The sequence below is a fragment of the Convolutriloba macropyga genome, chromosome 2 (genome assembly GCF_964194025.1).
Source record: "Convolutriloba macropyga chromosome 2, txConMacr16.3, whole genome shotgun sequence".
NCBI lineage: Eukaryota > Metazoa > Xenacoelomorpha > Acoela > Convolutidae > Convolutriloba > Convolutriloba macropyga.
The window spans coordinates 84,786,518-84,809,331 of record NC_134469.1 but is presented as its reverse complement, the minus strand read 5'-3'; the positions used below and the strand labels follow the sequence as shown (position 1 = coordinate 84,809,331).

At 37.5% G+C, this 22,814-nt stretch overlaps 1 protein-coding gene across 3 annotated transcripts in view; it reads left to right on the top strand.

Moving 5' to 3' along the window:
- Window positions 1-22,814, top strand: part of LOC142334802 (uncharacterized) — a 66,467-nt gene that overhangs the window by 42,318 nt on the left and 1,335 nt on the right. For 2 of the 3 annotated variants that reach the window (XR_012758843.1, XR_012758842.1), the window contains one exon: window positions 19,689-19,864. The exons of the other annotated variant lie outside the window; for it this stretch is intronic. The gene's annotated coding sequence lies outside the window, so the exon portion shown is untranslated. The remainder of the gene's footprint in view (window positions 1-19,688; window positions 19,865-22,814) is intronic. 3 annotated transcript variants of the gene reach the window in all.

The window sequence follows — 22,814 nt, the reverse complement described above, 5'->3', positions numbered from 1 at the left end:
CAATCTGGTTGTTTCGATCAGTTAACTGCGGTGTACCTAAAGGCTCTTTTTTAGGACCATTATTGTTCATCATAAATATAAACAATTAACCTAATTTTATTGTGCAGTTGTTTCCTTATCTGTTTGCTGATGGCATGAAATTTTTGTATCAGCAGGATGAAGAAAGCAAGCAGACTCTTAACGCAGAAGTTGGAGACATACCATACAGGTTAGAAAAAAATAAGCCATCCTTGAATGTCGAAAAACTCCAATTGGTAAACTTTCTGGGCTCCAAAAAGAATTGTGTAACCTTCAATTGAAGTTTGAAAGTTCCCTCAGCGGCAATAGACTATATATGCATTGTTTTAGATGATAAATTAGAATCTATTAGAAAAAAGTATATTATGGAGATACCACAGAACATACATTCAACACATCATTCAATATTACATACTTATGTTTGAATATACATCTAGACAATCACTTGAACTTATTTATTTACTACGGACGTTGTTTCTCAGATTGACTATTTTTATGTCGCCCAGCAAATCAAAACAAAACTCTTTATCAGTCACCAAACTCCAAATATCTACAAAATTTATATTGATGAACTCATAAATTTTTGTCTGAAAGTAGCGAGGAAAGAGTTTACGGCAAATTTTCTGAATGAAATAATCGTGGGAAACAACAATGATACCCGAAGTTCGATTCTAGATTTTTTATTTTGTGCCAAGTATAAAAAACCAAGTCCAGACAATTTCGCTGACTTTCAGAGGAACTACTCTACACTATAAACTGATAAGTAGTGGAGCCCTCCCTGTAGTTTTAATGCGGTCCGGTGCCAGCGAGCACAAACAATTCTTCGTAAGGTGAAAGCAAAAAAAGATTTTAAAGACGTAATCAACATAATCCTGAGATGATTGGTTCTCTCGTAAATTCTCTGGGTCTTCCAAGCATAGGTTGACACCTAACGAGGGTCCTATGTGTTGGTTTAAATATAAGTTGCTTTTTGTTTCCAATGTGTCACCATCAAAAAATTTTTTTTCTTCTTATTCTTCTTCGTCAGCCTGTTAGCGAATAAAATTGACAACTGCAATTGCCTTAGCTGAACATAATGTAATTTGCATTTCTGAAACTTGGCTAAATGAAGATATTGAAACAGCCGAACTTCTTCTCAACAACTACAATTGTTAAATTGAAGTAGAATGCCTGTTATGTCTGCTGTTTCTACAGTTCGCCAATAGGAAGTAAGCTCAGATATGAGCTCAACGATTTTGTCACACTAGTCTCAAAGCTTCACAAAATCTCTCCGACAATTAATTGTTATAAAGGAAAGTCAATTGAAATGCAACTTAAATATATTATATATTACAAAAATATTGATATTAGAGTGATTTTTACTATTAGAGATTACAACAGCATCCTTCAAAAAGATCGAATAATTGCTATTACTATTAATAGACATTTGTCTACTAATAATTTGTAATAATATTTTCGTAAATCATTCTATAATTACAGCTTTTTGGTCAGTAAAAATTGATTGCAAATCTACACTGCGTTCTTTAAGTAATGATTTGAAAGTATACTTAAAGAACTACAGCACTCTTTTCTTCTATGAACTTCTTTTCTTCTTTTTATTCTATACTTCTTTTCTGGTGTTATAACTTCTAGAAGAAGAGTTTTTAGAGCAATTAGACATAACAGTTTCTTTCTTCAAATGTAAAGATCATGCATTTTTTAAAATATATGTTCACATGGTAGAACAAATTATTAGCTGTTATTTTTTTTAGTTAGAGTTGATTTATCAATTAACTCTGCAAATTATGTTTTTTGAAGTTGATTATTCAAGTTCTTAGTTAGTGATTACCGTTTTGGTAACGTTTTGGAACATCTCAATGTTTTGATGCGCCAAAATGTAATTTTAGAGTTGAGCAACATGACAACTGTTGACAAGTGTTTTAATGTAAAGTCCTGGCTACCGTTCTCATCGCGCATCTTTGGCAATTTTTTCCTTTTTGCTCTATGTACATTTCCAGTGTCATGTGTTTTTGTGGCACAATGCACTGATATTTTTTCCGCCAATCAAACGCACCGTGAAGTGCCACAATATTTTCTCACATGATGACTTACCGGTGAGTCCCTTTTCTGATGCTCTGCAATCCGCGTTATTATATGTCTGCAAGTTCGCCCAACATACGTGGAATAGCATCCACTACATGTTAGTTCGTAAACCATGTTCGTTTTTAGATGCTAGTCTATTCTAGAATTTCTTGATGGCAATTAAATTTTTAGTTTCCGTGTTGTGTAGATCAATGTAGGATGCGTTATTTTTTTGCAAAATTTTTTTGAATCTAATGTTTAATTGGCCTCTAAACTGTAAGAGGATTATTGGTATGTCATTCTATTTTCATCTTATCGTTTGACTTGCATTCCGCTGCTGTTTCTGCGTTTTTCATGAGTCACTTAAAATTTTTCGGATTGTCTGATTAAGACCAACTTTCAGGATTTTGATTTTTTGCCAAACATTTTCCACTGTGCATTCCAAATTATCCTGCAAATTGTTTCCTAGATGAATCAAAATATTGGGTTTGTCTTTTACTACGCAAATTGTGTCTTCTACATATCTTTCAAATGGTTTTTGATTTTTAAATGTGTTATCACTTGGTGAGTTTTCACATTCCAAGCTTTTCCAAACCACGTCCCCTCTTTTTTCGTGTTGCTCCTTATTTATATTTTGAAATTTTATGTAAAACCACTTCTCACATTTTTTTCACTCGACGGTCTCGCTATTCCAAACCACTTGTTGACAGATGGTTAGAGATTTGGAGATGTTTAGAGTTTTTGTTCCTTTCAGCTCATCTCATACTCAGTAATAAGTTTTCCTTCAAAAAACAAAAGCCAAGATAACTGCCAGGGAAACCCTCTTTGCCCAAACGTCTTTTTGAGAGTACCAGATATCATTATTTTTGAAATAATTTTTTATTAGATTGTGACAAAAATATTGTCAGAGTAAAAGTGAGAACATAGTTTTAGATCAAAACAATAAGTATAAAAATGGGTCACATAAGAAAATGTTAATGTTTTTTGTGAGGATGGGTTCAAACGTATCCAAAGTTTACAGAGTAGTTAAGTTCAAAAAAGATAAACTATGTAGATATATAAATATATATATATATATATATATATATATATATATATATATATATATGTGTATATATACATATATATTTATATATATATATATATATATATTTATATATATATATATATATATATATATATATATATATGTATATATATTTGTTCATTTAATTGCTTAAACCAACTATTAATTCATTGTATGATGGTAAAACATGTGAAAACCTTTCTAATTTCAATCAGGGTATTGTTTCTAGATATGATGATAAAACTGCATGTAAATTTACAAAAATTGTAGTAGATTTCGATAGCACAGTATATCTCGGATGGGGTAGTTTGGATAAATTACTAAATAAAATCAAAGAAAAAATTTCATTCCGGATAAAAACTGTTAAGTGGTTTGAGTATTATTTTGTTTTAACGTTATAACTCCAGGAGATTGTTATTTGTTGAGCCAAATTCCAGGACACGTTTCATTGTCTAGTAAATTTCAAGTACGGTTGTTTTAGTTCAAGCCAAAGTCGAGGATATCACTTAAAGTGCAGACAAATTCTTTTCACACCAACAATCTATCCAGAACTGTCTCTTCATGCTTTATAACGTTCGAGGACGGTCTTTTAATAATTCCAGTTCTAGACTAGGGTCTTCATCGTTCACATGTTGTGAGTTGTTTCGAAGCTATTCTATTTTTAACGCAGTTTGAGAGGAAACAAAAGCATTAGAATCTATACCAACTCCTAAAACCTCAGTTCCATCTAAGCTGTTCTTTTTCATCGAACTATCAATTTCGTTCATGCTATCCACTGACCAAAGCTCACACTTATTCTTCCTGAGTGCCAACCTGCAATCTGCTCTGATAGTTTTAGAATTTCCAACGCTTTACACAGATCGCCCTCAGTTCCAGCAATAATTCCCTCATCAAGATACCAGCAGTATTGCATAAAAGGTTGATAATTGTTTTTCAATTTGAATAAAAACAAGCGAGATTGCCAGGGAAAACGAAAGTGGACCCAGAAGATCTCCTTGTTAAACTCCAACCTGACTCTCAAACGTTGAGCAAATGAAGAACAAATCGCTCTGCCAGTAGTATTAATTGGAGGCAAAGGAATAGATAATAGGCATCAAAATTTCTTGACGATCTGAGGATATTTCAACGCTTCAATGAACTACAAGAGTTTCTGAAATCAGTTTGGAGAGGGCCACAACTTTTTGTTTTTTCCCTAAAAATGCTTTTGTGGCATGCACTATGTTCTCTGCTCCTCCCTTGACAGCAAATCCAAGCCGCTTTGCTACATTGAGTCCACAGTTTGGGAAACTGCTTTTTTTGCAACCCACTTGTCAAAGCGACAACGATTAAAGCCAGATTTAATCGTTTTCAAGGCTGCCAGTGAAGCACTACAAAAAGTTGGAGCCTCATTTCTTGGCAGCTGGCCAGGCTTAATTGCGTTGAGAATATCCTCTGGGATCATTTTGAACGGCCCGGCCCTGTAAAAATGGAAAAATACTGCAGTTTTAAAAGCACCATTGCTTCATTGAACTGAAAAGCCTCGGAGCTGTAATCTCTTATAAGATAATGTATTTGGCTCTGCTTTGAATGCATTTTTCGCGTTCTATGAGGGCATTTCGACGTTCGGATCCTTATCACTGCAAAGACAAATTTTTGCCGCATATCCAAATTGTTCTTGAAGACAAAGTGTTTTAGCTCGGGAAGCAGATGCCTCGGTTGTGTTGTTGCCTTTTGTATTCAGCTCGCTTCATTGACGCTGCTTAGTACCAAAGTGCAGCATACTCACATCTAATAATCAAAGCATACTCACCTCCGTCGCTCAACTCTAATAATCAAAGAAATTTGTTGTTGCTGCTTATGTTTTTTCCCACCTCTGTTGGAGGAACGCAAAAGAAGTTTGATCATTGCAAACAATTTCTTCTAGTTATCAACATAGCCAGGAATTTTGACACAATCCTCTATAATTGACGTAAAAATTTTTGACTGCCGCAAACAGAGTTTTTCGGGGATATGGAAACTGACAACTATGAAACTGAAAACTATGAATTTTCACTGAATCCGCCTTAATCAGTGAAATTTGAATAAGGCGGATGAGTTATTGATTGTATCGAGATTCTGTTAAAACTCAAACAGTTGATCCGAAGGTTCTTTAGCTAGGTTGTATTTGATTGTCCAAATGCGAGAAAGATTTAACAAGCCAACCGCTCCATGAATCGTAAGTTTCCAAGAATACAAGAGGAAGGATTCGGGGCGGGGGCCGAAATGTTAGAGCCCATCCAGTTTTGACGATCTTTCTACCGAGTCAAGAATATTTTTGACAAGCAAAACACACCCCTATAGGGTAATAAATTTAACCACTTAATTTTTTCAAGAATTTCTGGAGTGTCCAGCACTGGAAAAAAAGCAAATTTAATGAGCTGGAACCCCCAAAAAACCAAAACAACAAAGATGGCTTTTTTCACTATCTGTCCTGACAGCCAGGAAATTGCAAAACCTAAAAATTTCAGTCATCCAGAATGCTTCCGTTTGGAGTTTCAACAAACAAAGCGTGTAGAGAAGAGTTTATTGATAGCGGATCTAAAGATAAAAATTTGTCGATTTAAAAAAAACAGTTAATGTCCGGTCCGCTTTGTCAATTCTGTGAAAAAAAACGGCACGGACTTCCATTCACTGATATTTGCTCATCTTTGAATTATTTTTTAAAATCAAAATAGAAATTTTTGTAGAGGTTCGGAGTTTGAGCAAAGTGCAAACCAGAACTGTTGACCAGAACTGTTGTACTAAATATTTTTGGTCTTCATACTAGCTGCTAGTTTACTATATCACGCCATAAAAACTCTTCCTCAAATGTCGAAAGACCCTTACAAAAAAAGACTCATGCTTTACCCGGTCTAAATGTTAATCCTAAAGCGTTGTAAGTACAACAGTACAACTCAATGCTCACTTTCTGCTTACTTTGTTATGCTAAAAAACGCCCAGTTGTACAGCATGATGTTGCAAACAATTCATTGTCTCGCCATCGCAGCGATAATAATAGGCCATTAACACCAGCTTAACTCAATTCAACGCTCGAAAAATTATAGGTGCGTAGAGACGTGGCAGTGTATTGCCCCAGAGAGGGAACACCAGATATTAACAATCAACTCATGCGTAGCACTCTATTTACCAACCAAATAGTACAGACAGTTGTCTCCAGACGTGAACAAAGGGATCCTAATTTAAATAAAAAATAAGAGCACTACCTCAGAATCCAGAGGTCGAGTTGAAAGCTTTTACTATAAAGCGAGCTCATAAGATCAACCTAACGCTTTTCTTCCAAACACTTCTCAAAGCTCTTCTTTTTGAATTTTCACTTCCACTGCTTTAGAAGCCCTCCTGTTTTAGTATCTTATTCCGTTGCAATATGTTTACTATTTCTAATACGCTGGTTGGTTGTTTAGACTTGTTGCTTGATGTGGTGCGACTTAAGTTAGTTCTGGAGTTACGGTTGGTTTCTTTCGAGATTTGACCATTCCAGTTTGCCAATACTTAGCCACAATTGGTTTGTTATTTGTAATATGTTGCCTTGTTGTCTATGTACAGTCTTCTGCTAGGATTTGATTTAGTTAACTCACGAAATATTGCTAGCAGTTTTCTCGACCTTTTCCAATACCACAATGCCGTGAACTACTTTGTTTTCTTAAATAAAACCCAATAATATAAATTACCAATTTGTCCCGGCTGTCTCTTGGTTTCTACTAGGCTGCAACTTAGGTTGCTCTAATTCGACCTGCACTTCCTCCAAAGCCACCTCCATTGACTTCTTTTCCGCTTTCCCAAAAAAATTTGCTGCAGATGTTTATGAACTCTCCTGGCACCTTCCACGTTGGTTCTATTCTTAATAGACCCCCGTTCTCCCAATAGCCATCGCCTTCGTTTTTGGCTTTTCTTTCGAATTATCCTCAAGAAACTCTGGAAATTTGCTTGGCATTTTCCAGGGTGGGGCTTAGGTTGCTCTAAATCCAACTTCATTTCCTCCAAAGCGGACTCCATCGTCTTCGTTTTTGTCTATTCATCCGGATTCTTTTCCACATACTCTAGCATTCTCTTGGGTGAACTTTGGCCTACTCTAAATTGTCTTGTCCGGTCGGTTTCCCAATTTCTATCCCGCAGCTCACTCGAAATGGCCGTTTCGTCCAATTGCTCTTCATTTGGTCACGCGCCATTCACCCGGCGTTTCCGTCACGTCTGCCACGTTGTTGGATCAACCGTTTTCCTAGGGTTAGGTATAAGCTATTTATATTTTCTATCTGTGTGTACGTGATTCAGAACTTTATAACATCCAATCATTTGAAATTGCTGTTAGTAAACAAGATAAAATGTTACTATTGAACGTCCGATTGACAAGTGCAAAGATGCTGTCATTTGAGTAGTTCATAAGAATAAGGAGTTCCTCCATCTTACAAATAAGACTCAGGATACGGACGCCTGCGCTAAGGACTGGGAGGACTGCTTAGAAACAGTAACTAAGAAAAATTACGTTTTGCCGCCACCGCAAGATATAACATTGATTCGCTCAGACAAAGAGACAGCAGCGCATCGCCAAGCTGCGCACCGCCAAACAACGTCATGAATTTGAAAAACAAACGCGATAGTGCGACTTAGAATTTCAGCAGCTTCAGGAGGAACAACTTCAGTGTCAACAGCGGCGCCACTTGAAGAAATTGAGTTGGTGAATGCCCCATCAGCATGCAGTCTCAACACTTGTCAATTGAGCGAGTTGTACAATGAGAAAAGCAAGCTCAAGAGCAGTAAACTTTTTCAAAACTGATATAGTTCATCATTGCCCGAGATAATTTCAGATGTTGCAAGTGAACCCAGTTTTCTGCTTCCATCAACGAATCAAATTAGGCAGCTGCCGTTCCCGCTTTATCAGCTCAACCTCGCAACACATACTCTCCTGGGCTCAAAACAAATTGCCATGTTGCGGCTGAAAATGTAAACAAAATGCGCCTCCTAAAATCAACAACAATCATCAAAAGGCACAGCTGCATTATGCATCACAATCACCCGCAATGCCATCAGTTTTCAGATGTCAAAACAAATAAATGCCCCGAACACAGCCCAACAATTGTGCTAAACAACCCTAAATTTCGGCAGCCTGCAGTTGGACAACCAACTTGTTCGCTAGTTTAATATGCAATGACGAAATCAGTCTTCCCATCTCACTCCACGCTCCTAAATGCACTCGCTAATGCTCTAGTTTATAATCCACAACAAGCACAGTTACATATACATGTCGTTCCACCCAAGGTTTAACCCCCTGCCCCGTAACTCCCCTTCTTCCCAAGCGCTTTCAATTTTGCTCCCTCGTCACCATTAGCAGCAGTCCAACCAAAAATCATTAATTCTTTGCAACGAATATCAAACAGTTGATCCCCTCTCAACAAATAGCAATCAACCCATCTCCAGTAAATATCTTTGTGTCCCAATTAAATCATCGCCCACCTCAGCAAAAGAAGAACCATCCCTCAGTAAACACTGTCGTAAGCAGTGCTTCGCGAGACTTTAACCTCTGGCGTTCCGTGCATTTATATCCATCATCTGCTGCTAAATTAAAAATGAAAATAACTAATTTCAATGTGTCGGCGTTGGTTGTTGCATCTCAAAACAAAGTCCAGCCAGTAAGAAACACTGCTTTTCCTCAAAGATTATTATTATTATTATTACTATTGTTCTAAGCACCCTTTGAAATCTCAACAGTGTAGGAAAATTAAAAGAAACAAGTTTTGAGTTTTCGCCTGAAAAAAATTTCAAATGGTATCAGTTTCAAAACAAATGAGAGTTTTTTCCTCTCAAAAGCGACAGCATGCGGGAACGAACGTCTTCCAAAGTTGGAGCGAAGTGTCAACTGCGGCCCCACTTGAAGCAATTGAGTTGATGAACGCCCCATCAGCATGCAGTCTCAAAACCTGTCAATTGAGCGAGTTGTACAATGAGAAAAGCACGGTCAAGAGCAGTAAACTTTTTCAAAACTGATTTAATTTATCATTGCCCGGGAAAATTGCATATGTTGCTAGTGAACCGAGTTTTCTGCTTCCATCAGCGAATCAAATTAGGCAGCTACCGTTCCCGCTTTTTCAGCGCAACCTCGCATTACTTACTCTCCTGGGCTCAAAACAAATGGCCATGTTGCGGCTAACAATGTAAACAAAATGCGCCTCCTAAAATCAACAACAATCATCAAAAGGCACAGCTGCATTATACACCACAATCACACGCAATGCCATCAATTTTCATATGTCATCACAAATAAACGCCCCGAACACAGCCCAACAATTGTGCCACACAACCCTAAATTTCGGCGGCCTGCAGTTGAACAGCCAACTCGTTCGCTAGTTTAATAAGCAATGAGAAACAAAAATAGTCTGCCCATCTCACTCCATGCTCCTAAATGCACTCGCTAATGCTCTAGTTTATAATCCACAACAAGTACAATTACATTTACATGCATTTAGATCCCAATTAGATCATCATCCACCTGAGCAAGAGAGGAACCATCCCTCAGAAAACCCTGTCGTAAGCAGTGCAATGCGAGACTTCAACATCTGGCGTTTCCTGAATTTATATCCATCATCTGCTGCTAAATTAAAAATGAAAATAACTAAATTCAGTATGTCGGCGTCGGTTGCTGCATCTCAAAACAAGTTCCAGTCAGTAAGAAACAGTGCATTTCCTCAAAGATTTTTATTATTATTACTATTGATCTAAGCACCATTTGAAATCTCAACAATGCAGGAAAATTAAAACAGATAAGTTTTAAGTTTTCGCCTGTATAAGATTTCAGATGGTATCAGTTTCAAATCAAATCAGAGCTATTTCCACTCAACAGCACAGCGACAGCATGCAAGAACGAAAGCCTTCCGAAATTGGTGCGAAGTCTGGAAACACGTAATTTTTAAAAAATATTGAGATCTCCTGACCATTGTGTTTCGTTTCATTAGTTCCGATAAAAATAGTGGGAGTTTGCCAGGCTGATGTATAGAACCATGGGCATACAATAGGATTTTAAACACAATGCGCTGCCTAATTGGCAACCAGTGCAGCTGCTTCAGGTACGACGAGGTAGGTGTTGAAAGTGACAATCGAAAGTTCATTTTTTGCTGTAGTCTTGCTAACAAAAAGTTTGGCAGAACATATAAAGAGAATTACAGTAGTCAACTCAAGATAACACTAAAACTCTAACTAACTCAATTAAGACTGATGTTTTAACTTGATCGCAAGTTGACCACAATTTACGGAACAAAATGAATTCGAACAAACAAGTTGACCTGTCCTTGAGAGTCAAAATAACAACCTAGAACTTTTACCTGTTCAGTGTAACCAACATTTTCTGGCAGAGGTAAAAAATCATGTTTGACAATTTTACATTTCCGAAAAATCATATGCTAACTCTGATACGCATTCATTTTCATTTTTGCTTTGCTGAAACATCGTTGAATCGATGTCAGAACATCATCAAACATGCATTGATTGAGGGTCGAACCAAATACAAAATAAAGAACGGTATTTTCTTCGTAGTAATGATAGTTAATTCGCAGTTCACTCAAATTAACGTCTAAAGGCAGCATGTAACAGGAATAAATTAAAAGACCGAGAACCAACCCTTGTGGCACACCCGTCTTAACTTTAACATCACCAGAATGACATCCATTTATGATAAATTGTTGCGAAAGATGCGAAAAATAATTTTCAATAAGCAGTAACGTCACCGATTGCAAACCAATCGTCTCTTCGATAATATCTCAAATAAAAACTGATGATCAATAGTATCAAACGCTGCCGACAAGTCTAGCCCAACATACATCACGGAGCGCGATTCGTCTAGATTGCAAAGAAGATCATTAAAGACTTTCAGCAAAGCCGTTTCCGTTGAATGCGAGCAACGAAAAGCACTCTGACACTTGCTCATGAGATTAATGGGTTCCAGATGAAAATTAATTTAATCAAATACAGCTCTTTCAATAAAATTTGACAGGAATCTTAAATTTTACACAAGGCGATAACTCGACAGCAACTCAGGATCAAGGTTAGACTTCTTTATGAGCGCCCTCACGACTCCTTGTTTGAATTGATTTCAAAAGTATCCTGTCAGGAGAGCTAAATTGATTAACGCAATGAGGTAGTCCGGATAATTTGTCAAAACAATTTTACATAACCTCGTTGGTATTACATCACTCGGTGCCGTATTGTTCCAAATTTTTGGTAGAAGTAATTGTGAATCACTCAGTGTGAAAACTTGAAAATTGTCCAACGTAGCTCTATGTCAATGATTCAATTCTAGACCAATCGTTAGAGGTAGTGAAACAAATACGGCTTCTATTTTTTTAACAAAGAAAGCATTGAACTTCTTGGCTAGACATTCAGGCTCCCCTAGTGACTAAGGCAGAAAAATAATTTTTTTCCAAAAGTTGCTGCAGCACAGAATACTTAACACGCTTAATTTCCTTAGCGACACATTTTTTGAGGAATTCGCTTTTCTTTTTGGTAAACAGCAGGAGAAACAGGCTTTAGGCTAGGGAATTTCCATTCCTTCGTTAAGCTTTCTCAGACTTTCTTATCATTCTTTTCATCGTTCTTAGATCATCGTCAAAGAAAGGGCACGTATGGTTAGTCACATATTTAGTTTTCAGAGGATGGTACTTATCAAAATAGCTAATTTCTTTCATTAAAACACTGTTCCAAAATATTTCAGGATTATCTCTGCTGATCGGAGCAAAAATATTTTTGACAAACGCTGCCACGTCAAAATTTCTTCATTTTCCAAACGAGGCCTTTTCACAGCTAATTTTTTGTGCTTTTGCAGAAGATCAAAGTGCACAACTCCATGATCAGAGCTTGTAACGAAATTTACAAGAGGTTCTGATACTTCAACCTCCTCGAATGTAACGGTCTCGTCTGAAACTCCACCACTTTTGTGAGTAGGCAAAGTAACTTAATGCTGCAAACCAAATTCATCCGACAAAGATCCAATTTGTCGACGCATCGTTTGATAGCAGCATAGAATTATTGATATCGCCTAAAAAAAGTATTTTTTAGAAACAGCGCTTTCTCCTGAAAAAACTAGGCTAACTCACTTATAAAGATACGTGCATTAGTATTTGGTTGACGGTATATACAAACCAAAAGATACACCGACTTGCCCAGCGGAAGTTTAAAAAAAGCCACCCCCGCGTTTGTAAAGCACTTGTTTGAAAATTTATCGACACGTAAAGTTCCATCATTGTACATCCCTAATCATCCGCCAATTCGATTTTCGATTTGCACTTAAATAATAACGGCCACTTGGGCAATACTGCTGGAGATAGAACGCACAATTTGCGTTATCTTTGATCCACTTTTCAGTTAAATTTTTGAGGTGAAAATCATTTGCTTCAATATGATTTCGAGGTCTTGTTAAGAACCGATCCTGTATTATGTAAACATACTATTACACGATTATTTGCAGACTTGAAATTAGATAGTCATGTATCAAAGGAAGCCAGCCATTCCCTCGCTTTCTGATTTCAAAAAAAATAGTAAAAATGAAATTTTTTAAGCCCGAAATCGGAAAATTCAACTTTGATCATTATCGAGTTTGAATACACAGTGGAAAAATTTCAGACCGGACTCTTTACTGGATATTTCACGGATACACAGTAGATCCACTCCCTTGATCTAGCAATAATCTCTTATATCATCCGCAGAGAAATAGTTGTTTAAACGACCAATGTAGAGATGCCGTCTTTTCGGTGGTCTTTTAATTGCACTGACTGTCGTCTAATGGATAAAATTTGTGCCTTTGGTTTTCTGTTTTGAGATTCCTTGTCGGCATGCACTTTTTCATTGACTTCAGTTTTCCGTTTTATGAATTACAATCGCTAGCAGTACTGTCAGTTCGATTTCTGCAAGCAGCTCTAAGATACATGTAATCCGATTTCTTCACAGATTTTATCTCCAGCTTTAGTTATTGAATTTCCGAAATCAGGGAGTCTACTTTCTCTAATTTAACTCTGCTGTAAAGGTTGGCAAAAAACTCGCACAAGACCAAAATACCATTGCAATGCAATTTGTTGTCTGAGCAATTCCAAGGCACGATTGATCCATGAACACAGTTAGATTTACATCGAACGTAGATAACGCGTTCTTGTTCATTACATAAAAACATGCACACAGTGCATGACGGATTGGATGGAGGATGCGGTGGGGATAAAGCCGTCGTTCTTTGAGACAAATAAATACAGTTCAAAGACTGCAGAAAACGCTGAATAAATCCTAATTAAACGAAATAGTCTAATTCCTATTATCTCAATAAAAAACTATAATAAGACAAATAAGTCAGTCGGTTTAAAGCGGACAAATCTCGCGCCAAATGTTGAATGAGAAAACAATGGTGCTGAGGGATAAGTTATTCGAATATATAAGCTCAATGAATAAATCAAGCTGATGCGGATAAACCTGATGCCAAAAGCAAGAAAAATTCAAATCAAGATGTTTGTCCCATACACAAATTCGTCCACCGGAAACTGAAATCCCCAGTAATTGGGGCTACCCAAACAATATCCAGCCTCTTATCATTCAGAAAATAACAACAATCATTAGCTGAAACACAGTAAATAGCCTCCAGGGTGCAAAGTGGAGTTAGTTTAATAAGTTTATCGCAACAATTAGGCTATACTTGTTCGACGAGCAATACTTGTTCAATTTCTGCACACAGTTATGCAATCCTGAGAAAACGTACCTTCATTAAACTTTTCTGTTGCTGTAACCAGTATTGCGCCTACGTTTCACACACCAAAAAAAAATTCGATGTACGAACACACACCACGTGCGCCTTTGTGTTGGAGTGGCCTAACGTTCATGAACGTAAATGAAGTTTTGATAGAAGCAATCACCAGCAAGAAAAACGATCCTGTAGTGGAATGGAAAATGTCGCAGTACAATGACGACCCATTTTCGTGTCGTGAGTGGTAGGGGCAATGAAAAGAAAGATTGGCTCGTAATCTTTGACGGATGACGTCAAATTGATGTAACTTAAAACTCTTGTCACAGGGAAAGCAAAAACTGCCATTGGCGATTTTGCATACTGTATTCTTATGCACAAAGGCGACTTAAGATTTTATAACAAAAATTGGTCCCCCTTAGACCGTTGTCAGTGCGCATTCAGGCAAAATCAACAGTTTCTACCTTAGAAAATGCATAAGTGATAATATCATAAAATACTATCCAATTGGGGCCTTGATGGGGTCTTCGAGTCAGTTTCATATTACTCTGCCCTAAAAATTGCTGCCCAGTATGAAAAAAATTTGGTCACTCTGCACGGATAAATTTTGGGTTAGGCGGACTCTCCTTGACATCATTAGTTGTTTCAGAGAAGAGGTCAAAAAAAAGGATTTATTGGATCAAAATTCCGCAAACGAATAAACTGAGGACGACACCAACTAAGTAGCAAAGACAAAAAAAGCCTCAAAGACCTTTTCTGCCAACACACACCAAAGGGAACAGATAAACCGGCTGCTACTGCAACGTCAACCAAGCCCCTTACTGCTTTGTCTGTTGTCTACAGGGACAACCACCGCCTTTGGTAGTGTGGTGTGTTTGGGAGTGTAAGTCTACTACAATGTCATCTATTAATAATCTAAAAGGCCTCCTTCAGGCGGCCAAATAGCCTTTAGCGAAATCTAGTGGTAAAAAACCACGACTCTTGTTTTGAGCTATACCATTTGCAGTAACTATTGGGTAGTCTTACGAATAGACTTTGTTTGCACAGTCCCGCATTGAATTCAACGGTCAAGTGTATAAATACCGAGAAGATTATTGACACCATGATGGTTCAACTGACTGAGACAGAACAGGAAAACCAGGCATTGGAGCCATTTTATTTCAGTCCCTACGTGAAAAAAAAGTTGTTAGTAGGTAAAGATGTAATTGACATTGACCCACCTCAAGAAGCATACCCACACCTAAGATTTCTAGACACTAACTTCATGCTATGGAAACAACGAGATGACACTTGGACAGGATATGTATCATGCAGCCTGCTTGTTGGAGTATTTTGCTACTGATGAGACGTGCCCGCACTTCGCAACTTTGCTGCCTATAGGCGAGGAAATTAGCGGCCTTTTACCGTTATCTTCAACTTTAGTTTCGAGTTGCTTCAAAGCAAATGGGGAGTGGGATTAGGAATTTGCTAATCGAGTAAGTCCTTGGTACGACAGGGAATTTAAGGGCGCACTTTAGATTCAAGAACTGCCGTGATGCAGGTCCGCCTGTTATCCTTAAAACCACTTCAATGCATGATGGAAAAAGACACGATGCCCAAATGCTATGAGCTTAAGACCACATTGATTCCCCAAATAATTACATCTCAGCACTGACTCCTTTAAAGTTTGCAGAAGCAGCTTACAAAAAATCAATCTTTAAGTTAAAGTATTCCAATACCATCAACGACAACTTAGAGAACGGTTAGGGAGTAAAGATTATGAATGCCCACAACGTGGAAAGTTGCTCAGAACGAGAGTGATACCTACCACACCGTCTCATCATCTGGTTGTTAACCCGAGGAAGGTCTGTAAGCTTCGTAGAGTTCTCCATAGTGCAGTTAAATTCCGTGGTGCATCTCTCAATAAGTCATTACTCGCAGGACCCAGTTTTCTACAAAACCAAATCAATGTACTTCTAGATTTTCTTCTCAGCGAAGATTCAATTAAAATCTTTGGAAAAGCGGCCTACAAAAGACCAGCATTTAAGAGAAAAGCATTCGAATACAATCCACGAAGAAATAGAGAAGGTCTACGCAGTAAGGGTCAAAGACGCCCACAAGGTGGAAAGTTGCTCGGAACGTGAGTGGTAGCTACCGCAAAACCGAGTGTCAACCCGAACAAGCTGAACAAGGTTTGTAGGGTTCTAAATGCGGCAGATAACTTCAATTGAGAATTTATTGATGAGTCAATACTCAGCGGACCTGATTTACTTCAAAACAATCTATTTATTCCCCCGACATCAAATTTGGTACACCGGTACAAGCGCCACATCTCTAGAGCAAAAGACTTCCAATCTAAGCCAACTACGCTCTTCTGCACAAGGCATGCGATAACGCAAAGCAGCATCCGGAAGCCAAAAAACCGTCCTTGAAAACTTCTAAATGGACTATTACTTATACTCCTTAGAATTCCCTGAGAGGGTCCTTATTAGGTCGAAAGATTTGGTGCACTTTTTCTATCTACAAGATTTCCAGTTTACTAAGCATGTAAGCATTGTGCCAGATCTGGTTGACCGAATTGATTGGTCTCAATCCAATGGACCAAAAGTTATGGTTTCATCGAAGGAAGAACCAACGCACGTGCTTTGTGATTGAAAGTGGGATTACATCAACGACATCTTTGTTGTGAGCAGAGGTACTTACAAAACCAGCACAAAAAATTTAACACAACACCTCGTTCAAAGTCATGTACCAACTTTTACTGTAGGTACCGTTTAGTATTTTACAACAATTGGTCTTTCAGTGGACAGAGTTATGATGACCAGTTACCCCAAGACACAGTTGATACACTCTTTGTATGGGTTGGTGAACTGCCGCAGTTGGCCGAGATCACTGTACAAAGAAGTTGCTTTTCAGGACAACATCTTGAATTCCATTTGTTTGTTGATAGATATCAAAAAATCTTCAGCACTGTATGTTTTCTTCAGTTTCACGTTCAAGGATATAAAATCACAGCTGGCGTTTGTAAAGTCCGCGTCGGAACTGTGAACGTTATAAACTTTTGTAAGTTGGAACTGCAATCTGCACTCCTTGCCGCACAATGGGAAACGAAACCTGTCGAGCGTTAAGTCATTATAAAATTTCATGTGGGAAGACAGTACGAACGTCTTTCAGAGGCTAAACTTAACAACAAAAACCTAACCTTATTGCAAATTGTTTAAAAGAAATCGTGGAGAACACCAGCGTTGACCACTGGAACCACGTTGCCACTAGCAAATAGGGGCACGCGTAATATATTTGCTGAAGATCTTGCAGTCTAGTAGTTGGGAGAGAGGTCTTGACTTCTTGACAATTTAGCAGTTCCCTTTGTAGCCAAATACTCACGCGATCGAAACTATCAAGCTCGGCGTCTTCGAGAAGGAATAGGATGAGGACTCCAGCCCTATCTTACAATCTTGTGAAATTTACCGCACCGTTGGCGGCATTATGATGGAGTATGTTGAATTTGACAAATCTGAACGTCATCTGCGCTATTTTGTTCAGGGAGCGTCATTTAGCGCCGAAAGAGAGGATCTTTGCGACAACACTCCCGTCAAGCGGATCAGCAGTTTAGCTCTGTTCACGCTTTTTATCGGACCTATGGACACATACGGTCAGCTTGTGGCTAGTTAAGGTGGACTTGATGTTAAACGCCCAATTATGTTAATATAACGTCACAACTTCGTTAAACTATTACTGCTGTATAATCAATTGAAAACCAACATAAGGGCGTCGATAACCTACGGTCATTAGTAAAGGAATGCTACGCCATCCTTGAACTGATTACCTCACTGTTTTCTTTTAAGTCAAACTGCTTCTTGTTCAGAAAGATCTATGCGGCAGCCATTCAACCGATCTCGGCAAATCTTCCAATGGGAAGAATCGCCTAAAAGTCATCTCCTTTTACCATCACCGGGGTTGATTACTTTGATCCATTTTACGTCATCTTTCTTTAGACTTCCAAGAAAATGTGGGAAATTTTCAGTACTCGTATGAACACTCGTGCTCTTCATTATGAACTTGCTCCATCAGTGTACATAATTTCCTGTGTAATGGGAGTGGAACATTTCATCATCTAGTTTAAGACTGTTCTGATTTGCTCAGATAATGGTACGATCGTTATTTTGGCCAAAAAATAACTCCGTGAGAACATTGAAAATTGCAATAAATTTAACATCGTCTCGGAATTTGCGCATAAATGCATTAGGTGGAAGTTCATTTCACCACCACACAAATGTGGTATCGGACAAAGTGTAGTTCGGCACACGTCACCTCAACGACGAGGTTTCGATAACCACAATTTGTTTTGTCGAACTTGCACTTCCAGTAACACGCGTAAGCGCCAACTCATCCGACCTAGGCGCAACAACACCAGATCATTTTTTACTAGGTAACCGAGTAACCAGAATTCCGTCAATTGTTGACATTGACGAGATCGATCAACGCTAGCGGTACGCTCGCGTGCAGTCTTTTGCCCATGCAAATTGGTCGTGTTGGCCTGATGAGTATATGTACCAGCCCTGAACCGTAGATCTAATTGGCAGTTGCCTGCCGAGCAGTACCTCAAGATCGGTAAATTAGTTTGGATAATTTAGGAATGCAAACATGGGGTTTCTATCCAACTTCTCGGATTAAAGAATTCTGGTACGGACCCGTCATCGTCCTACGCTCCACTGTCGAACGAACGTCGTGGAGCGGTTCGTCACCTGCCGGTCTGCGACTGCTTTGATTAGATAACTGTACGAAATTTTTTGGAGCTAAAAAGCAGTTCCGTTAGAACAATGATAAGTGGAAAATAATAAACAAAGCCACGGAACTTGCGTATAAATGCTTTAGGTGGAAGTTCAACCCGCCAAGCATACCACACTAAGATGGTATCATGGAAAATTTAGTTGGAGTTTTAAGTGATTTCTTCTGTAAGCCATCCTCGGTACACGTCACCTCAACGATGAGCTTATGATCATCACATTTTGGTATGTGGAACACGTGTTTATTGCATTTCTGATAACACCGGTAAGCGCCGACCCATCCGCCCTAGGCGCAAAAACACCAAATTGTTTTCTATATGGTAACCAAGCAACCGGAATTCAATCAAATTTGGGCGTTGAAGAGTTTGATGAGAGCAAGCAGTACGCTAGTGCGCAGTCTTTCGAAATGTAATTTGGCCGCGCTGGCCCACAGAAATTGTATCTGCCCTGAACCGTAGAACTAAGTGGCAGTTGCCTGCCGAGCAGTACCTCAAGATCGGTTATTTATTTTGGTAAATTGAAGAAAACGTACCTTGAGTTTTCTATCCCACTGCTCGGATTGAAAATTCTCATACTAATCCGACAGCTTCCCACGCTTCACCGTCGTGCACACTACGTCCGGATCGCTCATCTGGCCGCTCATTAAGCTTGGTCGCATCCTCCCTATAACTTCCACCGGTGTAATTGAAGCCAGCAATCTATCCTGTGAGAAAGTTTTTCTACTGCGTCATCTTTCTAACCGTTTAGAACGTATAAAGAGATATATGCCTCTAATTCTTACCAATTCTTGTTTGCAAAAACAGCAGCAACGTTCATTTATCAGTGTTTTCTTAAAAACCTTTAAAAAATTAAATTGATTACGCTCTTTTTAGGCTCATTAATTTAATGTTTTAAGATAGTATGGTTGATCTGAGACTAAGATTTGTCGAAAAATGTTGCCAAATTTGCCTTTGTAGTTTAGCTTTTTGTTTATCTTGTGAACAAGGGAGTTGCTTTCATAGACCAGCTATATCAGTGCAAAGATTGTCAATTAAACGTTAAACCGTCTGTGTTTCAGCTGTAATATTAACGAATCGAGATATTGACCGAGCTGTTTTCTAGGAGTCAGAAAATCTTCTAATCTGGTGAGGATTTTGCTGGATTCTAAAGCTCAAATAATAGCCGATGAGAGGACAAAACAGAGTTTTCGAAGTCTCCCGATTTCCTAATGTAACCATCGCAACTACTTGTCGGGTTTGTTAATTGTTGCTCTCTGTTACGCAGTCAAATCAGAAAAGCCAACATTTAGGGATAAGATATCCACTGTGAATTTTTTTACAAAATATTTTGCAGTGAGGATATGAGTAGTATTTAAGTACCTTTTATTGAGTAATATTTATTTGAATAAAATTTATTTATTATATATATTTAATTATTTTTATGGTTTTCTTTTTCCAAAACGCACGTCTAGAAAGTGTCTTCTGTTGAAGTAAAATTCCAAAGAATGCTTGCTTAATTTTGTATATCGGTTCATATAGAACATTAAAAATCAATAATACAAATTAATTGTAAACTGAAATTTTATATAGTGTTTGTATCAGCATGACTCCTTAAAAAACCGCCAGAAAACATTTTGATGAATTGATGATCTTAAGCCGCTTTCATTTTGAAAACTGTTTTTCTATTAACCACTCAACGTATCATACTGAAAATGATGTTAATTTTTGAACTAGATTTGATTATCAAAACTATTCTTCTTATTTTTCATGCGAAAACGCATTGTTTTTTGGCAGCTGTTTAGTGAGCTATGGCTGTTGACTTTGCATTTTTTGCTGTCTCAGTTCCTGAAATTGAAAAAATGAAAACTTTTAGAAACCGTATTATGTTTTTTTAAGCAAAATCAATGGAGAACAAAACTAATCACAAAACTTCAGATTTTTGACAAAAATTTTCATTTTTCAATTTTTCATACCGCAAATGTAGACAAGTTCTTTTTCTAGATGAAAACTGAGAAAAAATTTACACAATTATCTCGAACAAAACACAGAAAAACTGGCACAGTAAGTTAATTGAAAAAAGAATAAATTAAAGCGATCTGATTTTAGGAACTCGAAAATGTCAGTCTCATTTTCTCAAGCAAAAATAAACAAAGTCAGCAAAATGCCAACAAAAAACCGCCACTGACGTTGGACAGACGTCGGGAGATAAACCCGAAAAGGAAGAAAAGATCAAAACTAACTAATTTTATTAAGTGTCATTTAGTGAACAGTTCAGTCAGATTCCAAAACTATACTTAATTCAGTTTCTAAAATGACAGGGTTTTATTAGTTTGACCCGTTTTTTCGCTTTTGACATTGCGTAATTTAATGGTTGACAGATTTCACGATCTATGCAGTTGAAACAGTAAGTGAGGTAATTCACGTGTCAAATTTGAAAATCGTGACATTTGAAATGAAAAACGAGATCAAAATGTAAACCGAATTAAAAAACATAGCCGCACAAGTCCTGAACAGTTCAAAGGAATTTTTGTTGATTAAAAAAACAACTAGACATTGGAAGGACAAATGGTTTGGGAAAACCAATTTAAAAAAACCCGGGAAAATAGAAAAATATAGCAAACATCAATATCAAATTGTCACGAACAAAAAATCAAGAAAAATCGAGGAAGCGCGTTTTTTTTCTAAGGTCGTTTTCTAACTCTGCTTTGAAAATGGAGTGAAAACAATCACGCCGCAAGCCACTCGCTGTTTTGCACCACTTCCTCTTTCGGCGTTTAAAAAATCACTTGTCCAAATTGATTTCAAAACTCATCAAAATGTGCGAACAGATCTTCAAAAAAAGACGGTTTGGAAAACATAGCAGGCCAAGTCCTGAACTACAATCCAAAGAAATGATTCAAATAATAACAAGATAATTAAAATTGTTATAGCAACAATGATAGTCGACAAAGCCCTGGACACTATATGCACAACAGTCACCTAAAAGCGAACAACCTAAAAGCGATCAGAAAATTTTTCCAAAATTTAAATTTAAATCACAAAAAAACTATAAAAAAAATATTGACTAACATGAAGGCAAGTATCAAAAATATACTTTAACAATTGAGAAAAACGGCAACAGCGTCTCAGTCAACAAACACGTTCGCTCAAAGTTGGAATCAATAGATATAACAAAATTACGCAGCACCAGAAGGCCAATAATAAATGTACTTTTGAAACTAAGTAAAGACCAAAAGAACAACAAAAAAATACAATACTAATAAAATCAACTGTTATTTGGTAAAAGGAAAGTGCAACAAAAACCTTCGGCTTCGAACTCAACCAACTAAATAGATTCAATTATTATTCATTAGCAACCGATGAAACGGATCACTAATGAATGACAAGACTAGAAAGACAACAGTTTTTCCCGAAAGCTCAACTCTTCTTTTCGAAAACAAATTTATTAAAAGTCAAAGAAAACAAAAACTACGCACTGAAACAAATATTTTGGCTAACTGATTCCGCACTAGCAACCGACAAGACCTGTCAGTAACGAGATTAAGTGACAAGACAGCAATAAGTACAAATACTAGCAAAACTCAAACAATCACAATTTTTCAAAAAAGAACAACGCATTAGTCATAGAAAGCAATTAACATCAACTAAAACGACTTAATCGATTAAATTAAGCATCCTTAATAAGAGCTGAGAACTTTAATTAATGAGACGAAGAGATAACAAAATGAGCATTGAAAAACGACTAAACGTCGGAAGAATTGCTCAATTGCAGCCTGCTTCAGTCGGGGGGGGGGGGGGGGGACTCTAATGTGACAAAGGAGTGCAAAAATGTGATTCAAATAACCACACAGGTTCACACATACAACAATTAAGATTTAAAGTGAAAAATTTCACCAGTTTCGGCGCACTTACCATTTGACTTTGAGTAATAAATTGCCGCCAATTGAGTTCAGCTGCTGAAATTGTGGTTGAGAGAGAATCTCAGATAACGCACAGCGCAAAAAGTCCGCAAGGGCGTAACATTCACTCGAAAAGTCAAAACGGTCACGCAAAAATTTTGCATAAAAAGACACGTTTACAATAATTCCTTCTCTACGAGAGCAAATAAGAACTCTCATAACTCAAACTCAATAACATTTCTTGAAAAAAATTAGTGTAGAAGTCGCAGAAAGCATTGGCGTTGAACTGAAACAATTGAATCGATT